Source organism: Enhydra lutris, unplaced genomic scaffold, assembly GCF_002288905.1.
Source record: "Enhydra lutris kenyoni isolate GAN:26980312 unplaced genomic scaffold, ASM228890v2 scaffoldscaffold13, whole genome shotgun sequence".
NCBI lineage: Eukaryota > Metazoa > Chordata > Mammalia > Carnivora > Mustelidae > Enhydra > Enhydra lutris.
In genome coordinates this window covers 1,896,262-1,904,073 of record NW_019154097.1, presented here as the reverse complement: position 1 = coordinate 1,904,073, position 7,812 = coordinate 1,896,262, and positions in this window count along the sequence as shown.

Sequence of the window (7,812 nt, the reverse complement as noted above, 5' to 3'; positions counted from 1 at the left end):
CCAAAGGCAGATGCTTGAAGGGCTGAGGTGCCTCTTTACTCCGTCTTCTACTTCAAATGTTAATCTCTTCCAGAAATACTCTTAAAGATACACCCAAAATAGTGTTTGTCCAAAGGTCTGGGCACCCCAGGCCCAGGTTAAATTGACACATAAAATTAGTCCTTACAGTGACAACAGAGCATTACATCACATTATGGTTCTGTGAGGAATGTGTGCAGCTGAAACAGGGAGATCTTTTAATCTAACCTGTTATAATGTTAGAACCTGTAAATTCCAGAGGCAGGCCTGGCTTGAATGACAATGGTTGTTTTTCCTGATTGTGAGAGAATTTTAGTTTCTTCCTATAAAACTTTAGATTTTAAGCAGAGCTAAATCCAGTGAGTCTGCCAAAATGAACACTAGATAAATAAATTATAAATTATAAATTTAATGAATATATAAACTATAAATAAATTAGTTGACCAAGTGAATCAAGTAATTCACCAATGCATTAGACATTTATGAAGTTTTTTTAATTTGCCAGTTAATACCATTAGATCACAGTCTATTTGGGAGACCACCACATGAACAGGTAAACTGTATTTCAGGGCTAGTGCCTGGCCACAATGAAAGTATGAGGAAAGGGCTTCAGAAAAGCAAAGGAGGAAGAGACAATTCTGATGGAGAAAGGGGTGGTGGTCAGGGAAGGATTCACTGAAGAAGATAGACCAAGATTTTGCTAGGTGAAGAAGGAGACAGAGGAACTGTGCATAGAGAAAGGCATGGAGGTATGGGAGGGCATAATCTAGACAGGAGTGAGAAGTTCAGTGTGACTGATGTGTAGGGTGCACAGTACTGAGTGGAGGGAACTGAGACCAGCCGGGCCTAGAGGGTGAAGGACCTTGTATTTCTGCCTAAGGAGTTTGGATTTTTTCCTGCAGGCTAGCGTGTCTCCACCTTGAGTGGACACAAGAATCATCTGGGGAACTTATTAAAGGTGGGGATTCCTAGGCCTTCTCTCTAAGGAGATGGATACAGTAGGTCTGGGGCTCAAGAAGTGACAGCTTAATGAGTTCCCTAGCTAATTCCAGTGCAGTTGGTTCACAGACCCCACCACCACTATGTGCTATGAAGGCTTCTCAGAAGAGGGAGTAACATGACCTGATTTATTTTTAGGAAGGATAATTCTGCCAACTGTGTGGAAAATGGGCTGACTTCACTAGCGGGGAAAATGTCTAAGCAGTTGCAGCAGCAGGCATTGTGGTGAGAGATTATAATGAATGGGGCTAATGTGTTAGTGGGTATAAAGAAATGGGCTCAATCTAAGAGACCTGAGTTAGGATACACAGTTGACCCAAGCAGAAGAAGGGCTGAGAAGAATGAAGGTTGGCTCTCAAGTGTATAGTTTGGAAGAATGAGTGGTTAATGGTGCTTGGTAACTTTGCTGAATGTGTGGGTGAATAAATATAGGACAAAAAGTAGGTGAGATGGAGTAAGAAAGGAAAATTCCATTTTAGAGGTTATATTTGAAGTAAATACAAGAAATAGTGATCTAGTATTGGTGAGGAAAGTTCATGCAGGTTTGGAGATAGGGATTTGGAAGTTAATGTAGAGATAGTTACACAATATAGCAATAGTAGAATCTGAGACTACTTATCAAGAAGATACAAACCTTAAAGAGAAGAAAGCCAAACCTGCAAACCTTTTGGTGTGTTTATTTTATTTTTAATTTAATTTGATTTGAGTTAATTTAATTTAACTGACAGAGAGAGAGAGAGAGATAGAGAGGAGAGAACACAAGCTGGGGGAGGGGCAGAGAGAGAAGCAGACTCCTCACTCAATAGGGAGCTGGACCTGTGGTGGAGGGGTTGATCCAGGAACCCTGAGATCATGACCTGAGCAGAACGTGACACTTAACTAACTGAGCCATACAGGTGCCCCCTTTTGCTGTGTTTAAAGGACAGAGGAAAACTAGTTGGCAGAGAAAGTAGCTGAAAAGAAGTTACAGGATTCACAGGAGGTATGTTTCGAAAAGTTCTGAAAATAAGGGAAAAGTTGTAGGAATTATGTGTGCATGTATGTAAGTGTGAATGTGTGTGTGTGCAAATGTGAATGTGAGTGAGAGAGTGTGTGTGTATGTATGTGTGTGTGTGTGTGTTGGAGGGACATATTGGGACTGTGTTGTCAGTCTGAATGCTGAAATATGTTCTACTAAAACTCTTCTCTTAGATACAATTGACCCTTGAACAATGCAGGGGCTGTGGCACTAAAAACCTGTGGAGTCGAAAATCTGCCTATAAATTTTGACTCCCCCCAAAACTTAACTACTAATTGCCTACTGTTGATTAGAAGCCTTATTGATAACATAGTCTACTAATACACATTTTGTATGTTATATGTATTATATTCTGATGTCTTACAATAAAGTAAGCTAAAGAAAAGAAATTGTCATTAAGGAAGTCCTAAGGAAGGAAAAATATATTTATAGTCTGTATGGTATTTATCGGAAAAAAAAAATCCCCTGTATAAGTGGACCTCAGTTTAAACCTGTGTTGTGCAAGGATTAACTGTAGTTTGCCAGATTTAGCTCTCTCTTACAAGGTCATTCTTGAATTATGATGGAAAGGCCAGGCAGATCAACAACATAAGGAAAACAGTAGTCTTTCTGTTTGTAGTACTGGGGACAGTACTTATTTCAAGTAAAAGCTATTCTAACTTATTTCGACATGAGGTGGGCTAAGATGTATTAACCCCCGTCCCTACATCATTTATTTCTTTATAGCATTTGGTTATAATTTAGCCTTGTTATAGAATTACCTCTCTCCTATCTGTTAAGTTTCTATAGATTTTGAAGATATGTTAGTATACCCTCAGTAGATATGACTGTGCCCATCTTACTTTAAAAAAAAAAAAAAAGATCGTTAAAAAAAAACTCCGTAAGTTTGGCAAAAACAGGTAACTCAATTTTAATTTTGATTTCTACCCCAGCCAAATTGAGATTTGGACATTTGTCATTTGTATTAATTATTGGACATCTGTATTAATATTTTTTTCCTGTAAATTCTCTTAAGGACTTTTGTCCATTTGTGTTTTAGGTCTTAAAGGTCTTTTGGACTGATTATTGTATGTTCCTTATATATTAAGAGCATTAATAGCCCTTTGTTATATTTGTCATAATCGTTTTTCCAGTCATCAGTGCAGCAATGGAAGAGAAGTGTTAACAGTCTTTAAAACAGGCTTTCCATCAAATTTGGAGGCTTCCCAGCCAGGCTTCTTGGCCTCTGGCCTTTACTGTTTTGTCTACATTTTTGGCAAGTTCTTCAACTGGGCCTAAGGAAGGTCTCCTTACCGAATCAGTGTCCCTTGAAAACAAGGGTTCCCTTTTCAAATAAACTGAAGATGAGCTCCTGGATTTTATCATGATTTAACTTCTGTCTTCTTCCCCTGAAGTCAGGTAGACATACCTGGAACTATTGTGGCACCTGGGATGTTGGGTTTCCTTGAAGTTGAATGCCATGAGAGATGTTCTGAAGTCCTGACTAAAAGGAAGACATGCATGTATTCATGTTTATTGGATAAACAGGAACCCAGCCTTTTTTCTTTTTAAAGACTTTTTTTATTTGCCAGAGAGAGAGAGAGAGAGAGCAAAGAAGCAGGGGGAGGGGCAAAGGGAGAAGCAGGCTCCGTAGTGAGCAGAGAGCATGATGTGGGACTTGATCCCAGAACCCTGGGATCATGACTTGAGCCAAAGGCAGACACTTTGCTGGCTGAGCCACTCAGGCATCCCAGAGTCCAGCCTTTTAAGTATAGACTTTCTCTTATGACTTCTTTTAAAGTATTAAATCCAGCATTAGATGATTAGGTTAAAAAAAAAAAAAAAAGAATCTGTGTTCCACTGTGGGAGGGAGAGGTGAGAGTTACTATTGTGTCATTTTTCAAGTCTCATTTTCTAATAGTTTATATTTGGTATTTTATTTTTGTTGTATATTAACCCTGTTTACTGGTAAATTTGATACATTCACTTATTTATAGATTATATTTTCTGAGATAGGTTCTCTTAGTACTGGTGTTTGTTTTTCCTTAAATAGAAGAATTCATCAATGAAACTAACTGTATCTGGAGATTCTTCTGTGGAAAGATTTTTAAATGATAGAGTGTCTTTAATAGCTACAGCTTTATTTGGATTTTATTTTATTTGGTTTCTTCCTGTATCATTTGTGTTAAGCCTTATTTTTCTAGGGCTTTGTCCATTTTATTTTAGTTTTTTTAGATTTTATTTATTTGAAAGAATGAGCAAGAGAGAAAGAAAGAGCATGAGTTGGGGTTGGGGGAGGAGCAGAGGGAGAAGCAGACTTCCCACTGAGAGGGAGCCTGGCACTATTCTGCTAGATCCCAGGACCCTGGGATCATGACCTGAGTTGAAAGCAGATGCTTAACTGACTGAACCACCAAGGTGCCCCTGTCCATTTCATCTAAACTTTCCAATTTATTGGTATAAAGTTGTTCTCATATTCCTTTAGTATCTCTTTGATGTCTGCAGGCCTTATAGTGAGTCGGTCTTCATTTTAATTTTTGTTATTGGTAATCTGTGCCTTTTCTCACTTTTCTTGATTAGTCTTGGCTAAATAAAGGATCATCAATTTTATTACTCTTGAAGGGAAATCTCCCCATGTCAGTCTGTCTTTCCTAGGCCTCCCCTCTTCAGGGTCTCAGCTATTTAAGGCCAGGCTGTTTCTGTAGGCCCCGATTCCTGTGTTTTCTCTCCATCTCCATGAGATTATAGGCTTCTCTCCTCTGGCATGTGTTCTCTGCCTGGCTTTTCAGCATTACCCCCATCCTCGACCCACCACAACCCCTGCCATACTAAGAATCATCATTTCCTTGAGGGGAAAAGAAAGAATGCTGGACTCACATCAGTAGGTGTCCCTTTTCTTCGGAGTCTTGGCCTTTCAGATCCTGGATATTTTGACAGGTCTGTCTCTGATACATTTAAACAAATGTCTTAAACTTTGTACCTATAACTGCATACTCTATAGCTATCACCCTCCAATTCCATACCCCACCCTCCCAAACTGTAGGCAGTCATTACTTTCTGTGTCTATAGATTTATTTTTTCTTGACATTCCATATCTGTGGAATCGTATAATATGTCGTCTTCTGTGACTGGCTTCTTTCACTTAGTATAATATTTCAAGGTATACAAATGCTGTAGCATGTATCAGTATATTATGCCTTGGCAAATGGTCATAATCCTTTCTAAGTTTGAATCAGCTTTCAATATTTTATTCTTTGTGTTTCCAATGTTGTGAAATATCTTTGAGAGTTCCTTTAACTTGTTTTTTTGTTTGCTTGTTTTTTTGTGTTTTTTTTTTAGCCTCCTTTAGTCCTTTATCTGAGTCCTTTATATGAGGATATCCTTTAGTATATCCTCATATCTTCTGGTATGTCCTCATGTTTTTGTCATAGCCACTTTCATACTGGAGAGCATCATAACTACCTGCCTTAACTAATCCTTGCAATCTGGATTCAAATTTCACAGCAGCATCCTTGTTTGTGCTAGCCACTTAACTAGACAGTTTAACATTAATCAGTTTATGCCAACATCTGAAACCATGGAACCAGTCTTTGCTGGCAGTAAAAGGTTCTTTTTCAGTCTCCCTGTAATTACATTTTTCTTTCAGTATGGCAGCTAATATTAACACTTTGGCTTGAATGCTAATTGAACTGATTTGGATTATCTTTTATTGCTGCCTTCAGTCCAAAGGAGATGTGCTCCATTTCAACCATCTGTTTCTACAACAATTTTAACTAAAATATATTAGCACAACTTTACCTTGTTTTTTTTGTTGTTGTTGTTTTTACTTTTTAAATTTTTATTAATTTTTTTTTAGTGGAGGGGCAGGGGCAGAGGGAAAAGGAGAGAGAGAATCTTAAGCAGGCTCTATGCCTAGCATGGAGGCTGACGTGGGGCTTGATCTTAACAACCCTGAAATCATGACCTGAGCTGAAATCAAGAGTTGGCTACTTAACTGACTGAGCCACCCAGGTGCCCCTACCTTGTTTTTTATATTCATCACATTTTATCAGCATAGTTTATAGCATAGTTTCATGAAAGCCTAGATCTCATCCTGTCTTTGCTTTTCTGTTGCCATTTTTCAAATCTAATTGCGTCCAGTTTCACTTCCAACATTATCACTTTTTGTCTCTTTGTTGCACTTTAATCCTTGTTGTAAAATATTACATGTATTTATCATGGGGGACAAGGAGGCAATACAACTGTACTCTTTTCTGTCTGTGCAAGAGATGAATAACAAATGCGCAGTGCTCAATCACCGACAGACTTTTGAAGAAGTAACGTCATAGGCCATTGATCATGCTGTCCATCTGCTATATAGTGATTTGTGGTTGAAGGTTAGCAGCAAAGTTTGTACTTTATGTGATGACTCATAATTAATATATGGTGGTAACTGAAATTTGAATGGTGGTAACCATTTTGTTGAATGACTGGAGTTAATTTAACTAAAGCATGATAGCTGAAATTTGTACGCGTTGAAACAGTGCAAAGTGAGGAATTCTAATGTATTTCAATTAATCATATATCTTTCAGCCTCATCTGCTTAGTAAAGTTGGGTCTTAAACTAACTCTGAATATTTTATTTGAGGCAGACTTAAGGCTACCATTCTAGACTTTGAGTTTATGGTAGCTGCTCTGATCCCTGTGATTATCTTCTCAAAACGTGGTCTCCTCCTTGTCTCCTACCTCCACTAATGAGGCCTTGAGCAGCTTTGCCTCTGATACATATTATTTCCCTTTGTGGACAAAACAGCAAAGGCTTCTCTATGTCTGATGTCTCCTGTTCTCTCTTTCTCTATGATTTTGTGATTTAGAACTGCCCTCTAGAAACACATGGCAGCCCTTACTTGGCTTTATAGCTCTTACCTTCCAGCCAGGATGAAAGTTTTGCCTTGGCACCCACAGTGTCAGCCAGATAGACCCTGCCTCTCTAATGAATAACTCATAAACACTGAAAGCACTATTTTCCCTGAAGAATGCCTCATCGTGGCCATTACATCCTCTCTTTCAAACCTCAGGCCAACCTTTTATTTTCCCCTTAAAGAATCTAAGTTTCAGAAACTCTTCTTTAGTATTTAACATGGACTTCAAAGGCTCACAAAGGGAAAAAAAAAAAAAAAGATTCCTGAAGAGGTTCTGTCTCTTTTTTCTTTGGAACCTTTGAGGCATTTTCAATGTGACAATACATTTTAAATGGATCCAGAGAGATTCCTTGTGGTTCTTTTGTGTCTCTGACTATTTAGAACATGGCTAGGCATAGAGGAAACATTTAACAAACATTTGTCACTTTGTTAATTAAAATGACAAGCTACAGGCATACTTTGATTTGCACATAAATTAGTTTCTTTCTTTCTCTCTCTCTTTCTTCCTTTCCTTTTTTTTTTTTTTTAATATTTTATTTATTTATTTGACAGACCCAGCGAGAGAGGGAACACAAGCAGGGGGAGTGGAAGAGAGAAGCAGGCTTCTCACCAAGCAGGGAGCCCGATGAGGGGCTCAATCCCAGGACCCTGGGATCATGTCCTGAGCAGAAGGCAGCCGCTTAACTGACTGAGCCACCCTTGCACTCCACACATAAATTTATTTCTGAAAATTATTTTTTTTTGAGGATGGGGAGGGAGACATGATGCTGGATTGGCAGACAGAGAAGAAAACTTTGACATTATTAAGGTTGATCCTCTTAGCAGTGACAAATTCAGACATCTTTTTGATGATGCTGTTGGAAATGAGTGGTTTGCAGGCAAAAATATCTTTTGTTT